Source organism: Danio rerio, chromosome 20 (genome assembly GCF_049306965.1).
Source record: "Danio rerio strain Tuebingen ecotype United States chromosome 20, GRCz12tu, whole genome shotgun sequence".
Classification (NCBI taxonomy): domain Eukaryota; kingdom Metazoa; phylum Chordata; class Actinopteri; order Cypriniformes; family Danionidae; genus Danio; species Danio rerio.
This window is the reverse complement of record NC_133195.1, coordinates 15,993,512-16,015,000: the sequence shown is the minus strand read 5'-3', so window position 1 is coordinate 16,015,000 and position 21,489 is coordinate 15,993,512. Positions and strand designations below refer to the sequence as shown.

At 36.7% G+C, this 21,489-nt stretch overlaps 1 protein-coding gene and 1 long non-coding RNA gene across 21 annotated transcripts in view; both read left to right on the top strand.

Annotated features, from left to right (window-relative positions):
* The window catches only part of LOC141379268 (uncharacterized), a 19,933-nt gene extending 15,735 nt beyond the window's left edge, over positions 1–4,198 (top strand). Inside the window, exon 2 of the long non-coding RNA XR_012395782.1 lies at positions 1,092–4,198. This is a non-coding gene — a long non-coding RNA (uncharacterized lncRNA). The remainder of the gene's footprint in view (positions 1–1,091) is intronic.
* suco (SUN domain containing ossification factor) overlaps positions 1–21,489 on the top strand; it is a 97,678-nt gene that overhangs the window by 22,152 nt on the left and 54,037 nt on the right. The gene's annotated exons all lie outside the window — the stretch shown is intronic.

The window sequence follows — 21,489 nt, the reverse complement described above, 5'->3', positions numbered from 1 at the left end:
GAAAACCGAAAGTCGGATAAGTCGGAAAAGATATAGCAACTCGAGTCAGAATAGTTCGGAGGTCTGACGCGAGTTTGATGGTCATAGCTTGAAAGGCCTAGGACGAGATAGAGTTTAATTTTTAGTCTCAGAAGAAGAATAATAATATTAATAATAATAATAAGTTTAATAGGATAACAGTAGTCTGGCTTGCTACACAAGCCAGCCTAATAATAAGTTTAATAGGATAACAGTAGTCTGGCTTGCTACACAAGCCAGCCTAATAATAAGTTTAATAGGATAACAGTAGTCTGGCTTGCTACACAAGCCAGCCTAATTAGCTCGATAATCTGCTATGTGGATATTCTGTATTCTTGTATGTGTATACATATTAGGGATGGACCATTATTCGAAAAATGATTACGATCTCGATTCGACCCTACAAACGGTATTAATTCAGCTTTTCTACATCAGCGCCAATAGTCTAGTGGTATTGTGCGCTAACATATATAGCACAGAAGTGCTCACGGCGACCCGAGTTCAAATCCTAGCTCTAGGTCCTTTGCCAATCCTTACCCTCTTTCTGCTGCCAATGCTTTCCTGTCTGAAATCTCCACTGTCCTATATCATAATAAAGGTGAAAACCCCTTAAAATTGTTTTAAAAATTCAATTAAAATTAAATAAACTATTCAGCCAATTATATTCTCAACTGCAGGAAAAAAAGAAACTAGAGAAAAAAAAGGCAGTCGCACGAGAAAAAAAGGTCTAATAATGTTGTCAATTACAAATTGCAAGCATGTCTCAAACACAATAATTCAACTTTAGAATTATGAATAGTTATATTCTGATGTCATTACTGTGAATTATCAAACAGGACAAATTTAAAGTCTCTTTAAGTTCACCAGCACGAGTCTTTACAAAATTTTGCAATTTAGCCAACAGTAGAGCTACACATAGGCCTAATATTATTATTGTTGTTTTACCATGTGTTTGAGAAACAGTAATAATAATAGCCTTTATTTGGCTATCCACAGAATCGTGAGAAAATCATGATCTTGATTTAAAAAAAGAGTTTGAATGTTTTCACCGTGTTGGCGTGGGTTTCCTGCAGGTGCTCCGGTTTCCCCCACAGTCCAAAGACATGCTCTCAGTGAATTGAGTAAACTTAATTGTCCATAGTGTATGTGTGTGTGAATGAGCATGTATAGGTGTTTCCTAGTACTAGGTTGCAGCTGGAAGAGTATGCGCTGTGTAAAACATATGCTGGATAAATTAGTGGCTCAATTTTGTATGAATGAGTGAAAATTTGGTTATTTTATTGGTTTGTGTTTTTCATATTTAGTATTATTTAAGTTTAGTTAAAAAAAATACTATTTGTATCTGGAGACTTTAAAAGGAATATTTAAATGTGAATTCATTAAAAATGGTACAGTTTTTATTCCTAAACTGTTTTAGATTTTTATCTTGTATGTTATTTATTGCTGTAGATGTCTTTTTATTGTTATTTTTTTTGTTTTGTATTATAAAAAAGTCATATTTTATAAAACGTTGTAAATTTGATCTCGTTTTGCCATAAAAAGCCAAAGATGCTGATATGGCAATGAATTTAAAACTCTTTCTTAAATTCCTAAAAATCTAACGAATAGTTTTGTATACATTTTTTAAAAATTATATATTACAAAGCATTTTTGGATTTAGTTTTTAACAAATGTCGAATTTTTTGAATTTATTTTCAGTACAATCTAAAAATTACTTTTGCTGCTTGTTCAAGCTACTTATTTAAAATTAGTTGAACAACACAATTCCTGTTTGTTTTGGGGAAACCTAATTGTTTTCTGTTCAATCTACTTACATTTGTATAAACATTTAGGTTAGCTTAATTGATTCGTGTTGAGACAACATGAAGGAATTGTGTGGAACACAGCATTTATTACTGTGTACATGATTTTTTTTTTGTTCAATTGAAATGCACTATTAAACATTTGAAGCGGAGCAAAACAATCGAGCAAAGTTATCCTAAAACCAAATAGTTTATTGAACAATACCCATTATTATCTTAGGAACAACTTTAACCTTTTATTTTGTGATCCACTTTAAATGTAAACACATGGAATTATTGTTCCACTACTAATCAATATGAAGTATTATAAACGAGCGTCTGCACAAAACACACCCATGCATTTTTCATGTTAGGACACAGAGAAAAACCTTTGTTTTATAGCTGTCTTATGCTTGGCAAACACACAACAGTCTCCTTAATGCTCATAAGAAGCGTTTGCCCGACAGCAGGCACATCAAAATCCTTAAGCAATGTCAAGTGTGCCATCCTCAAATCCTGTACAAACACTATAAACTCCTTTAACACAGACCCAGATTACTTCTAGTACCTCTCCATAGCAAGCTGTTCAAATCTGTGCTGTTATAGAGAAAACTGCAACCTGTATCTTCAGCAGTATTAGTATAAAGGTATTTGTGAATTTTTGTTTATGTAAAGTTCATAAGCAGATTTCATGCACAAATTTGAGTGGATAAGAGCCAAAAGGGTCGCAAGACTCTAATGCTATATCGTTATGAGTGGATGTTCAGTGGTTATTTGATTACTAGTTGTTATTGTTATTTAACAGCCTTATGGGATCTTTAGTTTGTGCATATTTAGCAATTAAACAGAATTTAGCCGGGTAGGTTTTTGTGTCCATATAGCTTGTCTGGTTTTGATCTGTCATTCATAAAGACATGACATTAAAACTGCCTGTAGTTAATGACACATCCCTGTGTAAATGAGCGATTGGCTGAACTATTTATTGGAATTATTTATTCTAAAGAGCTGATTCATTTAGGTTCAGTCTAGGGCTGGGCGATTTAGCAAAAAAAAAATCTGTTTTTTTTTTTATAAAGTTTGACCGATTCACGATTTCGATTTCATTTTTTTTTTTTTATTGTGTTACTAGTCTTCTCAAAACATTACAACAACATGACTGAAGTAACATTCTCTTTAAAAGTAACTTGAAAAACCATCTGGTTAAGGAACGTAGCCATGCCATACAAAAATCGGTCAAGGTGTAAATAAACGTAAAACAAATTCACGAGTTAAATAGCGTTGCAGAAGATTTGAATAAGAAACATTTGTGTAAATAATGCACTTGCAGGAATACAGAGGTATTTTTTTCAAGTTTTGCTGAGCCTATGAAAGATTGGCTGTCAGCTTGGCTTTGACTTTGTCTTCTGATCAAATGACAGGTTGTAAAGCTGCTGTCTTTTTCTTAAAAAGATACAGTGGAAGAAAAAGGACTGAACATGGAAATATTAAATACGACTTGAGCAGAGACTTAAGAGTATCAATTTAATGCATTTGTACCCACTAATGGTTTTATTTCTGTATTAGCGATCTCAAATGAATTGTTCTTTTTAACCGGATCTTCTAATTAAAACAAATCAAACGGAATTATTTGAAATGATTCACGTCACCAGTGACAATAACCACTTATCCACAAAACACTTTTACATGCCTAATAACCCCTCTCTGACTCCATATAGACCAATATACTAAGTTATTCAGTTATTAGAACAGTACACTGAGATCAGATTTGAGAAGCAGTGAACCGATAATGTGCATGCGTGATTCAGTGAGACAAACACAAACAGTACATGACGGCCTGCTGTGACTAAACTAAACTTGAACAACTGCAGCGCGGGCAAACCGAGGGCTTAAATGAGAGGTTCTAGTGAAACGTAAGTTTATTTCATAATAAAGTCGTAATGGAATTTGAATAAGTGAGCCATGCTTCAGTTGGTTTGCTAAATGTAATTGTAAGATACTTTTCAGTGATTTTTTTTTTTTAACTGACTGAAATTATAATTGCTTCAAATTTGGGAGGATTGTCGAAAAGATCCATTTGTGTTAAAGATCCAAAATTCCCATTATTACTGTGTATTTAACTTCAGAAGCAGCTTAGCACACATATTTTACTTAAAGCAGCTATCTTGTGGGCTGATGTATTTGAATTTTAGGATGGGCAAATGGTTTTGGTAGATGGTAGTGTTGTTGATTAAAAAAAAGTCATCTTTGGTTGAGTTTTTGTACAATAATTATTCTGATGATTCTGAATCTTGCACAAATATTCTAATTTACAAAAAAAAACAAACAAAAAAAACAAAAACTAACACTAATAAAAACTACACTAAAACTAAGTATTTTCAACATATAAAAACTAATAAAAACAGCTACCTCAAAAAACTAATTAAAACTAACTGAATTTGAAAATAAAAAGTCAAGACGAAATAAAAACTAAAACTAATGAAAAATCTAAATCTATTATAATCTTGATGATAAACATCCGAGCATAGATGTATTGCCTAAAACTAGGCTAAACTTGGGCTGTCAATGAAAATCTGACAACACGTCTATTTTTCGACAATTGTTAGGTGATTCTTAATGACAGACCAAATTTAGCCTTGTTTTATAGAAGACATCTATGCTACATCTCTTAGATGTATTTTAAACAAAATTGCTTGGTGGGTAGTTTTCTACAGTGTTTAGTGTGGTTTCAAGGTCATTAATAGGGCAATATTGGTGCTTACTCACTGACCAGAAGGCTCCATGATATTCAGATCTATAGATATGCTCACTTCTCTTGTTCAGTGCAAGTCTACACACCAACAGTGCCATGCTGTTGTTCCAGAGCCCTCAGTAGAGTTTGCTCAGCGAGTGGCCTCATTTCCTCATGCACAGACAAGCGTACAGTCATGCTTTCAGTGAGCTGTGTGTTTGTATGCATGTGCAAGCCATTTGTGTGGCCTCTTACATAAGGCCATCCCATGAGGACTGCAACAGTGTTTGAGCGCTAGTTGTCATATAAGCCTAACTGTTTTTAGCATGCGGATGGGAAGAAATATCCGTGTGCTGACAGCCTGACTCAGGATGACTGAACATACCTTAGGCTGATGGGGGTTGGTGGTTTTGTGAGATATGCGGAAGGCCAAAACTCTCATTTTTGTGTCTTTAAAAATATCCCCAAATTAAAACAAGTTTTTGAGCTTTATACATTGAATAAATTGCTTCACGTAGCCTTAACAAATGTTTAAACCGTTTCCCTAAAGAGAAAAAATCTTACTGTATTACAAAACGGTAGTCGCTTCTACAGTAGACACTGGCTGCACCTCCTACACAGTAAAAGCAATAATTTTTTGAATTTGGTCAAATTATTGGAGGTATTCGATGTAGTGTTTCTTGCAGTTGACAAGTCACACGACTGAATCATTTGTTTGAACCAGAGCTTCTAAGTGAACTGGTTGAATTGTAACAGTTCACCAAATTGTCTGCATGTAACGCATGCCTCTTCAATGCTTTTTATCATGACGAGACCCCCCCCCCCCCCCGACTCGAAATATTCTGAGTTATTCAGTTACTTGAACAGTACACAAACTCATCAGCTGATGACCTGATCACCTGATAATAATGATGCTGATGATGATGAGTGCGAGCCAACTGTCTGTTCCCTTGCAGCACGACTGCTCATTGTAGTGTGATTCAACGTAAGGTAATTTTTATACCACTGTATATTTCTTAAAAAGCCAATTAATCGAGGATAAAAGTAAATTGTGTTATATTTTTCTAAAAGTAACGCAAATAATATTACTTTTTTTTTTAAAGTATTACCTTACTTTACTCGTTTCTTTAAAAAGGTAATATTATTATGTAACGTGCGTTACTTATAATGCGTTACCCGCAACATTGATCGTGAAAACACTACACCATTTAGAACTGTTGTTTTGTGAAATTATATATTCATATCACAAAAAATGTTGCATTGGTTCCCCTTACCCAATTATTGCTATGAGAAGGGAACCTGTGTCTTGCTGATTTTATATTTTCACTGGAACAATATTTTCTAGTTCCTCGAGAAATTCTGGAGAAAAGTGTTTTGTCACAGCTCATGAATTCCTGTTGCTCGCGGCAGTCAGAGCATGTCAGCTTCCTGTTTGAGCTGGGCCATAGGTTCTGCTTGTGTAATAATGAAGGATCTATTTATAATGAATTATGGCCGCATTAGCTGTGTATTGATTCAGCACATCACTTATTTAAACGGTTGAATTTGTTTTATGAACTGTTAAGCCTCATTTACCATTGACCTAATCTTGTAAATAGGGATCTATTGTCTGTACGCCCAAGATTTTTGATTGTCACTGAGCCGTTTTTACTTCAGGCTTTTAGTTTTGCTGTAGCATTTGCTGAACTGGAATCGTGTATGCTTCATAGCAACTTTTGGGTAATTATGCATGATTGTTGCTTGGTTTTTTATTATTATAATATAGTGTACTCTTTAGCCCCTTTAGCTTAGTTTGGCATAGATCATTGAATCTGAATAGACCATTAGCATCTCGCTTAAAAATTATTATATAGTTTTGATTATGGTAGTTATAATAATTTTATCCGATTCAGTAATTTATGCTAAGCTAAAAGTGCTCCCACCAGACCCTTAGATAGACTAAATGAATTTAAACATAAAGCTTCAATCTTTAACTCTGTTGGATTTGAGCCTTTTCCAAAATAAAAGGGAGGGGTTTTTTAAGGATCAACAAATCTTCTATCAAATAGGGCACATATTTCTTTGGTTTAAGAGACAGGGGTTATGCTTAATTAAGGCACAATAAATGTGTACAAGCACATTTCACAGGCTCCCAGGCTGTCTCTCTTTTATTGTTTTGCCTCCGCTCAATTCCAAAGCCAGACAGGTCCATTATTGTTGCTTCCCCCAATGTCTTTGTATCTCTCGTTTCTGTATCCCTGCCTGTGTAAGCAGTTAGATTAGATTCTGTCAAGCGTAGGGAAACGTCTGAACTCGTCGCTTGGGAAACAAGAGAATGAGTGGACCGAGCCAGACAGAGACTGTCCCTAAATCATACCTTGAGCCTCGTCAACTTCAATACCAATGTTTCCCTTCTCTTCTCTGACTTAAAAAACAAAACACTTGCGCTGTAATTCAACGATTGTAAGAGAGTAATGAATTATATTTTTAGAAAGCAGAATCAATGAAACAAAAGTTTTGGTTTAGTTTTTGAGATTCAGGAGAACTTTAAAAAGTGAAATAAGGCAAACATAAACTCCTACTTTACATAAATGGCATAAACACATGCAGTACACTTTTTAGTTGAGGATGGACAAAGCGTTTACTTTAACTTGGGCCTAAAATGAAGCATCTTCACATAAATTATTGCAGTGACAGAAGCAGAATATGTTTAAAAATGAGATGAAGCTAAACACTTCATTGTTGACTGAGCTTTAATCTGCCATAGACTCACTTTTGGCCACTTCTTCTTTTGTAGCCCGTCTGACTACTTCTAGATTTTATGGAGGTTTTGCTATTCTTCCTATAGCCCATCCCCCTCCTCATGTGCAGGGCACACTGTGTGTTTCTTTCTGTTCTACACATGCATTCTCCACCCACTCCTCAGACCCATTTATTGTGCACTTGAACATTTTATGCTAATTGCAAAACAAGCACAAAACAGCTTTGTGTGTTGTCCAGTCTGTGTTAAGGAAGGTTAAATGCACATGTTTACATTTTGTTCAACCTCTACAATTCTATAGGGAAAAGGACAAAGTATCAAAAAATAAAATAAACAATGTTGATTTGAAGTCAGTAAGTTGGTAGCATTGTGCATTATTGAAGAATACATGCGAAGAAGGAAATTCTTGACCTTTATCTTTATTTATTTCTATAGCGCTTTTATAATGTAGATTGGGTTAGCAGTTCAACATAGAAGTTCTAGTAGTTGAAGTTCAGTTCAGTGTGGTTTAATTTTCACTGCTGAAAGTCCAAACACTGAAGAGCAATCCATTGATGGGCAGCTCTTCAAGTCTCAAACTAAGTAAGCCAGCGGCGACAGTGGCAAGGAAAAAACTTAACCAATTAACGAAAGTGAAGGAGAAAAATCTTTGAGAGAAACAAGGCTCAATGTACCTAAATGTTAATTTAACATTGGTAGTGGGCTAAATATCGCAAGTATTTAAATTTTCCCCATTCTTCTTATTGGTTTTCTTCCTGTAGATCAACTGCATTTACAGTCCCAACATTTCCTAAAGTCACTGATCTTGCTTTCAGATTTTCTTGTTTTCTTACCTAATAGTTACCAAATCCTGAAGCTGGTAATTAATGGTCTTTAGAGTCATTCCAAGCTTTTTATAAATTGACTGGTTTTAGAAAGCAATCTCATTCATGGTTTAAAAAAAGTTGACCAATTAAAGTCTGTTCAAATTTCTTCACTTTTTAAACTCAAAAAAGCTGCGCTCATCAGGTTGCTCACAAAGTGTGTACAAAACAATTTAGTCAATGATAGTTTGGTTTTAAAGAGCCCCAATAATCAGTTTTTGAAAATGACCTTCGATGCAGTGTGTAACACAGCTCTAAATGTAGTGAAATATCCAGTTAAGGCTTAAATCTGAAAGTACGCCATGTTTAAAACTATTGATTCATCTATAAAAAAGTCAACTTAGAGTGTTTTAAATTAATCATCAGAGTATTAAATCTTTAGTCGTGTCTACCGATTTGTTGGCGCACAGACCTTGAAAAATTTAAACCCCCGCCCACATATTTAATTGTGTTTTGTTACTTGTCACTGCTCCACGTGACTTTTACTGTATCTGGTTACCTTTTTATATTCTCATATCGGCTTTAAAACAACGTTGAAAATGTGAGGCGTGCTGCGTTCTATTTAGATTTAATGCGTGCGTGAGCTTGCGATCCTTTGCCATTTGTCGCTGTTATGGCCGCCGTCAGCTGTTCCTACTAACGTGTGATAGTTTGTTTTCAAAATCATTTAGCTTTTGTCACTTTGTGGATAAATACTAAATGTGTGTCATGGTTAAGAATAGAGTGCTGGTGTTTAACCATGTTGCTTTAATGCACTCCTGCGTTAAACTCGCACTCTTACTTTTTCAAAATTGTTGATGAGCCGCGGTGGGCATTTCTCTCTGTTTTGCGTTGAATGCTGTCGATCAATCACAACAGACTGGGTCATCGGACCAATCAGCGCAGATTAGCTTTAATTTAGGAGGGGTTTGGGTACAAATGAATAAATGATTCGCTGAACAAATCATATGGGAGTCGTTGGGATAATTGGGTAACAATAAATGCAGATTATAAGACTATGAAAGTGTTTTTTGACCTTGCATGCATATCAGCCTGTTATTGGAGACCCGCAAAACCAAATTATGTCCTTTAATGCATAATAGGGGCTCTTTAAGTGCGAATGTTAATTACTATTTACAACGAAAAGTTTAATGGGTGCACTTCTTCAGCTTCTCAGGCACACAAAAAGAATATTGGTAATATGGACATTGACTGCCTTGAAACTGGTGCCTTTACATTTGAATTTTAGTTCATTATTAGGCCACATCACATAAGAAGTGCAAATGGCACTTTTTAGTTCAGTTTGTTCTCTGACGAATAGAAAGCCGTAATTTCTTTGTTTGGTGCCTTTATGAAAGGAAGTAAAGGTAAACATCAATTACTTTTAAAATTAACTGAGCCAAAACATGGACCCCCAGATATACCCACTGTGGCATGGGATTGTACAAGACCCCTGAAGGTGTCTTGTGGTATCTGTCACAATTTTTGCAGCTGATCATTGAAGCTGCTGTGCATTGACCTTGTTGGCCTAGCACATCCCACAGATGCTGAGTTGGGTTAAGTTCTGGGAATTCTGGAGTCAACTTCAAATCTTTTTCATATCCTCATTGTGTGAGGATTGTGTGCAGTGTACTGAAGTGCATTTATCCTGCTGAAAGAGGCTGCTTCCCCCAGGACACACAATTCTCAAGAAGGGGAGTTTCCGGTCTGTACCAAGATTTAAGTAGGTAACACTTAAGTGGGCGCATGCAGGGTTTTCTAACAGAACATTGCCAACACCATCACAAGCTCTCCACTGGTATGTCATCATACCATTGTCTATCCTGGTGCCATCACTTTCCCAGCTATAGTGTGCATACATACACTGCAATCCACTTGATGGTTCCACTTGATCCACTACTCCAAATTTTTATTGCAAGCCCATTCATTGGTCAACCAGGTTTATCATAGGCATTCAGCTATGTAGACCCAAGTACAGCAGAGTAAAGTTCACTGTGTGTTGTAACGCATTCCTCCCGTAACTCTGGTAAATTCTCACTGTCCATTTCACCTTCATCCAACATGTTTATTCAGAACTGGGCATTTATGTATCGTCTAATTAACTTGAACCTTAATATGTGGTCTTGTCCACACATGATCAGTGATATTTGTTTAACCTATTACTGGACAAATGTTTTGCATCATTAGTCTCAGACTATGTATGGTCTGTATATGGTCAGTTGTGTAGTCCTTGTGCCTGTACTAAGTCTAATGTCAACACATTGAGCTGTGGTGTTGAGTTTCCGCTCGCAGTTGTGAAACACAGATCCTGTGTACTAATTAGGAATGTGTCAGGACCAAAATAGCTAGCAGGTATTATCAGGGAAAATGAACAATGGTTAAACGGCGTAACAGATTCACTCATCTTTCTAGACAACATTAAATTATTGGATCCAACAATAGATATTGGCTAACTTTTATTTTGCATTAACAGAATATATCTGCACCTAAATGAGTAAAGGCATGATGGTCAAGGTTTCTTTGCCATTGTCATGCCATTGTTGATGAGCTTATCTTGAATCTTGTTTAGAGATGGGATTTAGATACCATGGTCTTGCTGTGCTCACACCATGCTTTTGGCACCAAATATTTTCATCTGTTTAGAAGGTTGACATCAAAGTCTACATGCTTTACGTTGAAATCCACGCCCAATTTTGTGTAGAGGAGGCAGTTAAACACAGCCATTCAGCAGTGTTGACTGTTACCTAAGACTTGCAAGTTGAGGAAATCAGGCATTGCACTTGATGTCTTCTGACATGAGCTGCTAAAGCATGTGTAATCACCTGAATTATCCTCATTACTTTTGTCTAAGGCTCTGGTATTTAGATGTTTATGTCAGTTACAAAAGTGGACAACTTTAAAAACTGTCGTAAGCAGGGTTCAATTTTGACCAATTGAGCAACACATTTGATCAGATTGCTTTCATAGTTCAAATGTAATGAATGTATTGGAACAGTCACAAAAGTACTGCTCTCTGCCTTGCTGAACCATTGAGAAAGTACCCTAAAACAAGTATTCGCACTTTGTTGCATTGTACTAAAAATACAGACTACAATAGGGGATCTTGTATTCTACTGTACTTTCAGTGTTGGCGAAAGACTGTTCCAGCAAACTTGCGATTTAGTCCAAGTGTAGAATTATTGAAATATTTGGAGCATCTAAGGGCCTACTCACACTATGCCATCCGTACCGTGGCCAGGCCCATTTCCCGGATTGTTTGAGAAGTGTGAGTGCGCTGAATCGGGCTCAAGCACGGTTCACTTGGCCGGCCAGTTCACTTGGACTTTGGCGCGGTACACTTGTAGTGTGAGTGCAAAACGCGCCAAAGCTTGAAACTGAAAGCGAGACGTGACTTTTAAGGGACTGTTTCATATGAATTTATTAATCAATCTTACTGTTCAATGAACAGAAACTGCCGTAGTTTATTAAATACGCAAACCCCTCACTGCACGACAGCTGCACACCTTTAGCAAGCCTCCTCATTCCTACAGCACAAGGAATTTTTGACTGTTTATGAGCGCCAAAAGTGGCAGATCTGTTCGGCGAATATCAGACTGCATGTCACCGCATTCGTAAGGACTGTTTGGCAAAATATTTGACTGCATGTCACTGCATATCAAACAACTGAAACGATATAACTAGAGAAATCTTCACTGTGCTGAGCGAGAGCGCTCACTGAACAGCGCAGCATCGATGACATAAGTGCTCCCAGGCCCGATTGTAGTGTGAGTGCGGGCCGTCGGGGGAGACGGGTGGGGGGACAAGCGTGCTTTGGCCCGGTTCGTGGCAACTGTACGTAGTGTGAGTACGGCTTTAAATTCTTAAACAAGGGTCTCACCTTTATTGCCATAGTATGCTACAGTGATGAAGGATGTCAGAAAACCATCAGTAACCTATTACGCCCTGTTATGAATCCAATGCCGTATAGTTCTTCTCTGCATCACAATTCATGATTGAAGTGATTAGTTTTAACCCCCCTAGTAGCCATCCACATCTTTTAAGTTAATTTGCTTTCTCATTTACATGTAAGCTGCATAAGAAGTAATGAGGGGCATGATGAAATAAATCTGAATAGTGTTAATTAAATCTAAACGTACCTGGTTGCAAGAGATTAATTTTCAAAGCAAGTCAATACCAGGTGGAAACAGGCCCTTTGGTTTAGCTAAGCTGCCTTGATTTTTAAAACGTACCTATTCTGAACAATGTGTTGAAGATGTGAAACTGGAATGGTTCAGTGCTAGTGTTTAGTTTTTAGGTCCAGTCCTAAATAAGCCTGTGCTCCATGGTGTGTATGCTGCAACGGTCAGGTCGCATTATTTGCATGAACGCCTACAATTTGTGATTCACCCTGGAAGCTTCGGCCGTGTTTCAGTAAGTGCGCTTCTCTGTGTTATGCACGCCACCCTCAGACTCGCACTCTTCCACTACAACCTTATATAAAACTGCTAACATGTCCCATGTTCTTTGGCAGGAGTACGTCTGGTTACATTCAAGTGAGCTGTCGAAGCTTTTGGGATTTTAATAGCGGCGGATGTTTGGCATAGCTTGACTCATCAGATCAGTAGAGGCTCCATATAGCTTCATTCTGCTCTAGAGGTGTTGGGTGGAGAGTGAAGAAATCATGTTATGATGCCCAGGACTTAATTGTAGAGGCTTTCAGTGACTTCATTTCCATCCCTGTCAGCTCAAGCAGGCTCAGGCGTCTTCCGCTCTGACATTTGCTCTGTGGCAGAAAGCTTTTGTCTAGCCAAAGCATTGGCCTACTTTTTTTTAGAGAGCTCTGGCTGTGTGCCCTGCAAGCCTGTTCTTCCCTCAGCCACGTCGCTCTGCACAACTGAATCTGCTGAATCTCTGATTTCCCTTCTCTGATTTATTATTCATCAGTTCATCATGCTGTATCAATCACACCCTCCCCCTCATTTATAAAGGGTTGTGTTAGAACTGTTTAGAGACATTTCTGCCAGTGGTTTGGTGTAACTTTACTGTAATTGTCCTGCTGAAATTTGTACACATTCGTGCCAGAGATTTTTAGTCCTCTTGCATTCTGGACTAAGTGTGTGTGTGTTTTATTTGGCAAGTCACACTACAAAAGGAGCGTTTGTACTGTCATTTAGTTTCTACTTAGCCTGTTTGCACTCTGTAAAGCAGATGCCGTTCAGATCTTTTTTCCCATTTTTATGTGCCAGATGCTCTGTTCCAGTGCCACATAGGCAAGCCAAAGTTCACCCTACCAATGCAAAATAAACAGATATGAATTTCTCCTCTTCATCAGGCAATGCCCAGTTATGATGCAAGCATCTGTTTATGTTTGAAATATTGCATTGCGTGAAAGTTAACCTCTGAAACTTTCTTGATGATGCCATCAGGTTAAGTCACCTGTCGTAATCATGACTGTTATGTGGAAACTGGTACACATTCATGTAATAGGTTAAGGGTGAATTCTAGAGCATTAGATCACTTGCTCTAGATCAGTGGTCACTGACGTTTTTATCACAGTGGACCGGTCAACTCTTGACAAATGCGGCCCTGTGGGGTAGATTGATGTCTCAGAGGATGACAAGCTGACAAAACCTTGCTGCAACCCTTATACAAGTTTTATTCATGGATTTATATATTTATTTATTAGAAATTTAAAAAGCAATGCAGTGTTTCTAATGAAACGTGTGTATTTCATACAAAATATGAAGTATTTCAACTGAGTGCGCTTGCCGTGCCAATCCATTCCTTGGCAGTTCATGGGTTCTTCACTAGGCCTTTTCTACTTTGCCAAGAAACTTTCAAGACGTCTGTTTCTTACTCCTTTTGCTAGCTTGTGGGTTAAACTATGATGCTTAAGTGACCGAGATGTAACCGAGTGTTGCCACCTTAAACCAGTCACCACAAATAAGGAGAAGACAAGTGCATTTGTGGTGGAAAAATATATTTATTGTAAATAATTTCGCTAAACAAAACGTTATTAGCTTTATCCAGATCTATCGACTTAAGAATAATAGGTGGTAATCAGACTCCGATTCCAACCCCACTTGTCCAAGACAGACACGCTGCCCATAACAGGCAGAACCGATCATAGACCAGTGTTTCTAAGCCCAGCCCAATCAGCTGGACCTGTAAACACAGACACATGCACGCAGATGTGCAATTTCCAAACCGAGAAATTAGTCATTTTTCAAAATAAAAGATTGTTCAGACTAAGATAATAAATAAAACAGGCCGGTACCAATTGATCCATGGACCGGTCCGCAGCCTAGGGATTTTGGACCACTGCTCTTAATTACTCTTGTGATATTTTTTACCTTTGTTTATACCAAATGCAAAGTTATTTGTGTGAGTACATTACATACAAAATCAATGCAAACACCTAAAATAATGGAAAATTTGTGGCTGGCTAAAATTCACGCTTTGCAAAAAATATTTTTTGAATGATGCACGATGAATGTTTCTTTTTTGCAATTGGTGTAAACCCAACATTATGTAAATTTTCCTTAGTTTAATTCTTTTTTAACACAGAAAATGTGATTTATTCTGTGTGTTCATTGCAAACATGTTACACAATCTGTGTCATTCGCACCAACCGACAAAAATTCCCCTCTATTTGCATTTTAGCATTGGCTTCCTATGTAATCTACTCTCGTAAAAAACTTGTATTCACATTGGTTTTGAGCCCAGCAGTAGGGTTTTGTCGTTTTTAATCATGCAAACTTATTTCTGTTGCTCTCTCATTTAGATAATTTAAACCTTATGTTAATCATTAATAATAATAATAATAAGCTTCGTAATACTTCTAAGAATTTAATTTGGGTTAAAGTTATTATCTAGTTTTTATATTTTGCATTATAATGTAGAATTTAAACATTTGAGTTCATTTTAAGGTGACTTATTTAAGGATTAATTTCATCCATTGAGTCAGTCATTAAATGTTGTAATTGCTGTTGGTGGGTAAAGTCATCTTGCATGCTTGCATTCAAATGATGGTTCGCTTGCTTAATGGTGTGTGACAGCAAAAGATAATCTAAAATCTTACTTTAAAGCATATTAGGACTCTCCATCTGACTTTTCTCACAAGAGATCCACATATTTAAATGGGCATATTAGACAAACATCACAAGATTTGTCCTTTGTTGCCTAATTTTAGACACATTCAAAGCAGTTTTGCCTGAAGACACAACGTTATAAAGAAAGTCCTGTTCAGACGGAAGCTGTTCTTCAGTCACACACACGCACTGTGACTGATGTCTGACAACATGCAGGATTTCAGTAAAAGTCATTAAATGAAGTGCTCTTTTGTTCATTTCTAGTCCCTTTATACATGTCTTAATGTTGTGCGTCATTGTAATAGAGGCTTGTGTACAAGCTGGCACACCTTGCAAGAGCCAAAAGATATTTTCCACTCTGCTTATTTTTTGCCTTACTTGTTTTAGCATCTGTGTTCAGTGCCAGGAAAATTATACCAGGACAAAATACTCAACTGCACTGATTATTCTGATATATACTAATATCTAATGTTTGCCTATAATCATTGGTCAGTTTACAATTGCATAATGTTCTATCATATTGGTGTAATGATTATTTTAGGCAAACACCAAAGTCTGTTCTCTTCATGGCCATATTTGCAATGCCTCTAGATCATGGGTGCCCAAACTTTTTCTTATGAAGGACTGTGGGCTGAAAGAAAATATACCAACTGTATTACATTTAAAGTTGCCATGGGCAATTATCTATTTTATTTCAAAATATATTTATAAATAAATAGTAAAAAAATCTGTTTGCTTTTTTGTAGTTCAACAATAAAACGAACAAAGGAAAGGTTACATTTAAAATAGAAATTCAAATCTCTGTTAAAGGCGTTCAACCCTTCCCGCTCATTTTCCCTCTGGCGGGCCAAATCAAAGGACACAAAGGGCCAACTTTGGCCCACAGGCCCTAGTTTAGGCATCTCTGCTCTAGACTATTTAGAGGATCTAAAACCACATTTTTTTACTTTAAAAGGGGAAATTTTAAAAAAAGCATATCATCAATTTTATATTTCAAATCTGCAACAAAATCTGATTTGTGCTGTTTATTAAATGTTGCTTCTTTTGCTTAGATAACATAAAGTAATAAGCATATTAAGACACTAAATATTTTTGAACGACAGCTGGAGTTTTTATTTCCAACTGATTTGATGTTTTAATTTTGTATTGTATTTTTATTTTGCCATATTGTGTGTTGCTGCACTGTAATCTATTTATAGTAATATGAATGAGCCATCCTAGTTCTGTTCAAAACGAATGTGCACAAGTCAAATGTTGTTTCCTCTTAAGTTAATTTGCTTAACTACATATTTGATCTTGCTCTTGAGTGGATGAATGCTCACTTTTATCATTGGTAAAGGGTGGCTGTTGAGATATATGCCACTTTTATCATCCATAAAGAATACCACAGCATTTGCTTGGACTTTTGTTGATAATTATGTAAACTTCCCACAATTCCAGGTGATTTGAATTTGCCCCAGCTAGTTTATTTGTTTATTTTTTAGGCTTTTTGTTGTTATGCTTTACACTGTAAGGGCGCACTCACACTAGGCATGGTTGCCTTGAACTGTGCCAAAGCACGCTTGTCCCCCCTCCCCTCCCCTTTCCCCCGACAGCCTGCATTCACACTGCATTTTTGCCTTCCTAACCAGAGTATGGCTGCGTTCGAAACCGCTTACTACTCAGTAGGTACTGCATTTAAATTTAAACGTACTACTCGGCCATTAGAAAAGTACATTTTATACAGTATGAATGTGAAAAGTATGAATGGAATTCGGACGTACTATATCCGCCGTTTTGATATGGTCACGTGACTAGCTTCATTGTGTGATTTGCGTCACTTTACTCTCATTCATGAATTTGCTCACTGGGCATCATGGGATGGCGCAGCATGCATGGGATGCGCACTCCGGAATCTCGCCGGAAGTAGTAAGTCATCCGGGTACTTCTCGCATACTGTTTTTCGAATTCTATGAATTCGGACACACTACTCTGCTCACATACTGATTTTAGCGTACTATATAGTATGGAAGTATTCTGTTTCGGACGCAGCCTTACATCATTGATGATGCAACTGTTCAGTTTAACAGGAAGCGAAGCGCTCTCACTCAGCACAGTAGAGATTGCTTTAGTTGTTGTTTTGTATTATTTTTAGTAATTTGGGATGTTGTGAGACACAGTCAAATATTTTGCTGAAAAAATCCACAACTTTTGACGCTCATACCTAACCATAAAATCATTGTGCTGCATGCATTAGAAGGGTAACTGAAGTTGCAGCTTATGTGCAGTGAGGGATTTGTGTCTTTAATAAACTATAACTGTTTGCGATCATAAGTAAGAAACGATTATGAAGCAAGTTAGAATGATTAATTAATCCATATAAAACAGTCCCTTAAAAGTGAGTTTCAGGCTAAGGCGTGCTTTGCACTCACATGACAAGTGTACCGCGCCAAAGCCCAACCTCTTCTAACCGGACAAGGGCCGGCCAACTAAACTGTGCCTGGGCCTGATTTGGAGCACTCACACTTGTCAAACGAATAGCCTGGGTGAGTGCACCCTAAAAATGCTGGGGTCAAACATTTTTTTAATGTTGAACAAAATATCCAAAGATGCCATTTTTAGGTCATATTCAAGGTTATCAATACCGTCAGAATCTTATACTGGCCCATGCCTAGTGGCTTTTAAAGAAAAATACTTGTGTTGCATGGAAACTTCAAGCCAGGATATTTCCTGATGTTTCGTTAAGTTGAAATTTTATCTTCCTTTAAGTGCAATAGATAATAAAAAGAAAAAAATAAGGCTTTAAAAGCTCATATTTTGACATATTTTGTAGAAGAAGTGAAGTTTAATGGCGTCGTAATTTAGCCTCACAGTATAGTTGTGGCTCCTAGTCTTTCCTGGCATGGAGAATAGGACTAAAGCTAACAGGAAATGTTTGGGGGATTTTCTTGGGCGCCTGGCTTTTCTAAACCTACTCATCCAGACAGGCTGAGAGAATAAACACTGCCCCAGAATCAAACGATCTGTCGCATCACATGTAGCACCGGCAAATTGATCGCTATCATTTATTGTGTCCCTGTCCCCATCTCCTGTTTTCAATCTGTTTTATCCTGAGCTCTGCTGCAAATTCACAGGACCCCCTCACTTGTTCAGATGAACCTTTTGTGTGGCGATGAAATGGTATGTGATGAATGCTGGGTAGGGATATATTGATTTGCTTACATCTCACACTGAGCATTTCACTAACAATTTGGAATGTTTAAATCCAGACACTGATAAAAAGAGAAACTGGGACATAACCCAAAGAATCAACCTACTTTTAAAGCTCTAAGGGCGGAAAACATTGCAGATATAAGCATGAATGAAATTAAAATAATATTAACATTATTAAAGAAAAACTTAATAAAATAATATTAACATTATTAAAGAAAAACTTAATGAAACAATGTAAACAAATTTTAAATGATGTGTATTATTGTATTAATTCTATCTATATGGTGTAATGTCAGTTTGTCTTTATTTGGTTGTGGTATTGGTGTCTGTTGTTATGGTATAATGTACATTTTAAGGCAGCATGATATTTAGAAAAATCAGACATTGCAATATTTTCTTATTCTGCAATTTATATTGCAATATGAATAGAACTTCACAAGATAACCTTAGTGACTATTTGTAAAGAATTCATCATTCTCCTTTGATTGGGATTTTGTAGGTGAGTTTATGTGCATAAGATATACAAAATCACCTATAAAACAAAATAAAGCATGGCTGAAAACGGTAGCACATTGGTAGAAAATAAATATACAGCACTTTATGGTTTTTGGTGGTGGATTGAGGCACGGAAATTAGATATTCAAATATAAAATAACTCTGTATCAGTCTTCATTGTATAAATATTAAATAAGCACATTCATTCTTTGTTAAAGTGGCAGACTTTTTTATCATTTCTTGTGCTCAGATTGTTTAAGTTCACTTGAAACCTTAATCACAGGCCTTGAAAACACATCAAAAATCTTTCACACCTTTATATTAGGCCAACTTGACATTGCAAATCCTGAGATAATAATAATAGCCACTATGTTGGTAGTGACTAATGGGGATCTAAATAAACACACAAACAATGTGAATGATTGAGACTCTGAGCTGTCACAGCCATGTCGCCCTGCAGTCCAAGACAGCAGGGCAGGGCCTGGTCAGTACCTGGATGGGACCACATGGGAAAAACTAGGTTGCTTTTGGAAGTGGTGATAAAGAGGCCAGCAGGGGGTGCTCAACCTGTGATCTGTGTAAGTCCTAATGCCCCAGTAAAAGTGAAGGGGACACTATACTGTCAGTGGGCGTCTTTCGTGTAAGACATTAAACGGGGGTTCTGACTCTCTGGGGTCAATAAAAAAATCCCATGGCACTTCTCGTAAAAAGTTGAGGTGTAATCCCGTTGCCCAGGCCAAAGTCCCTCAATCGGCCCTTGCGATTATGGCCTCCCAGTCATCCCTATTCATCAAATTGGCTCTATAACTGTCTCTCCACTCCACCTATAGCTGGTGTGTGGTGAGCACACTGGCGCTGTTGTCCTGTGGCAGCCATCGCATCATCTAAGTGGATGCTGCACACTGGTGGTGGTGTGGAGAGACCCCCCTTTATGATTGTGAAGCACTTTGAGTGTATGGCCATACACAATAAATGCCCTATATAAATACACATGACATTACATTATTTTACTTTCACTTTTAAATGGCCATTCATATTTATTCAGTTTCCCTAAAATGAATGATGCAATTCACAATTACATAACAATAGAAACGAAACTCTTCAGTGCTGACATGCATATATAACCAATAAGCGTGTGCGTTTTTACTGTGAATCAGAATTACACACTACCATACACACTGTTGCATCTTAACTTGTTTTGTAGGAGCCGTTAACTCAATTTCACCAAGGAACATTCAGGACTGGTCATAGTCAAAGTTAACGAATCTGGTCTGTGTCTAGGGTCTTTTTAAGATTAAAGTTTATTGAAGAAGATTTAAAACATTAAAGCTAAACAAAGCTCCTCACAAAGCCAAAATAAGCTTCTCTTTTGACTCGCAGCACAAAAACAAAACAAAAAGCTATATCAAATTAGCATAAAGTTGTATAAAATTATCCTTTTTTTCTAGACTACGTCATTATATTTTTGTAATATTAAAATTAAGAGATGCTAACATTGTCATCAATGCTGTGCTACAAAAACACATCTGTTCAAAAACACAAACTTTCATGATCTTATTAAAGCTTTGGTTTCAGTTGCCTTTCTGAGAAAGGGCGTGAAACAGATTTTTTTTGATCCTGTAAAAGAAAAATGTGTTTGAACATGAACTAGTTTGGTATCTTTTCATGTATCTTGTCTTAAGGGTGACCCTGTGAAAATTTAGTTGGAAGTCAAACATCAAAATAGCTTTTGACAAATCTGTTGGGACCAAAACTATTTTCCAATATTACACATTTTACTTTATCAATATGTTTATATAGTAATTTATGGCAAAACTTTTCAGCAACATTCTAGTCCTCACTAGCTGTTTCCTTCTACATCTGGTGTGAACACAGCATAACAATCAAATGTAAAATAACATGGTCATCATTGTGTAAATAATGTTAAACAATAATATAAAAATAATATTTAATAATGTATTTGTTTTAACCTGTAATAAATAATCTAATGTGAGTATTTCCCATAAATACATTGCAATATCGATATCTCAAATGATATATTGATTGGCGTGTTCATTGCATTTCGTCTTTTAGGAAGTGACAACAATGGCAACCATTTGAAGTGGATTCATCAAACTTGTACTAAAACAATTGAACCCATTCTTGTCCTACACTCTCAGAAATAAAGGTACATGAGCTGTCACTGGGGTGTGGTACCTTTTCGAAAGGTACAAATTTGTACCTAAAACAGACGTATAAATACCTCAAGGATGTATGTTAGTACCTAAACATTTTAGAGGAAAAATTGTGTTCTATTTAGGTGCTAACATGTACCCTTGAGATATTAATATGGCCCTTTTAGGTACAAATTTGTACCTTTCAAAAAAGTACCAGCGCAGTGACAGCTCACCTTTATTTCTGAGAGTGTAGGACAATTTTGAAAAACATTGTTTTTTAACTCATTAGATGAAAACGGCTGATATTTGCAAATGTTTAATGCGATATTCCAGTTTTGCACAAACGTTTAATTTACATTTTTGGATTAAGACACAGCTACTGTCACAAAGGGTTTCAGAAATCATTCAAATATGACGAATTGCTACTTTTGAAGCATTTATTTTTTGACTTCTCATTGTAGAATAAC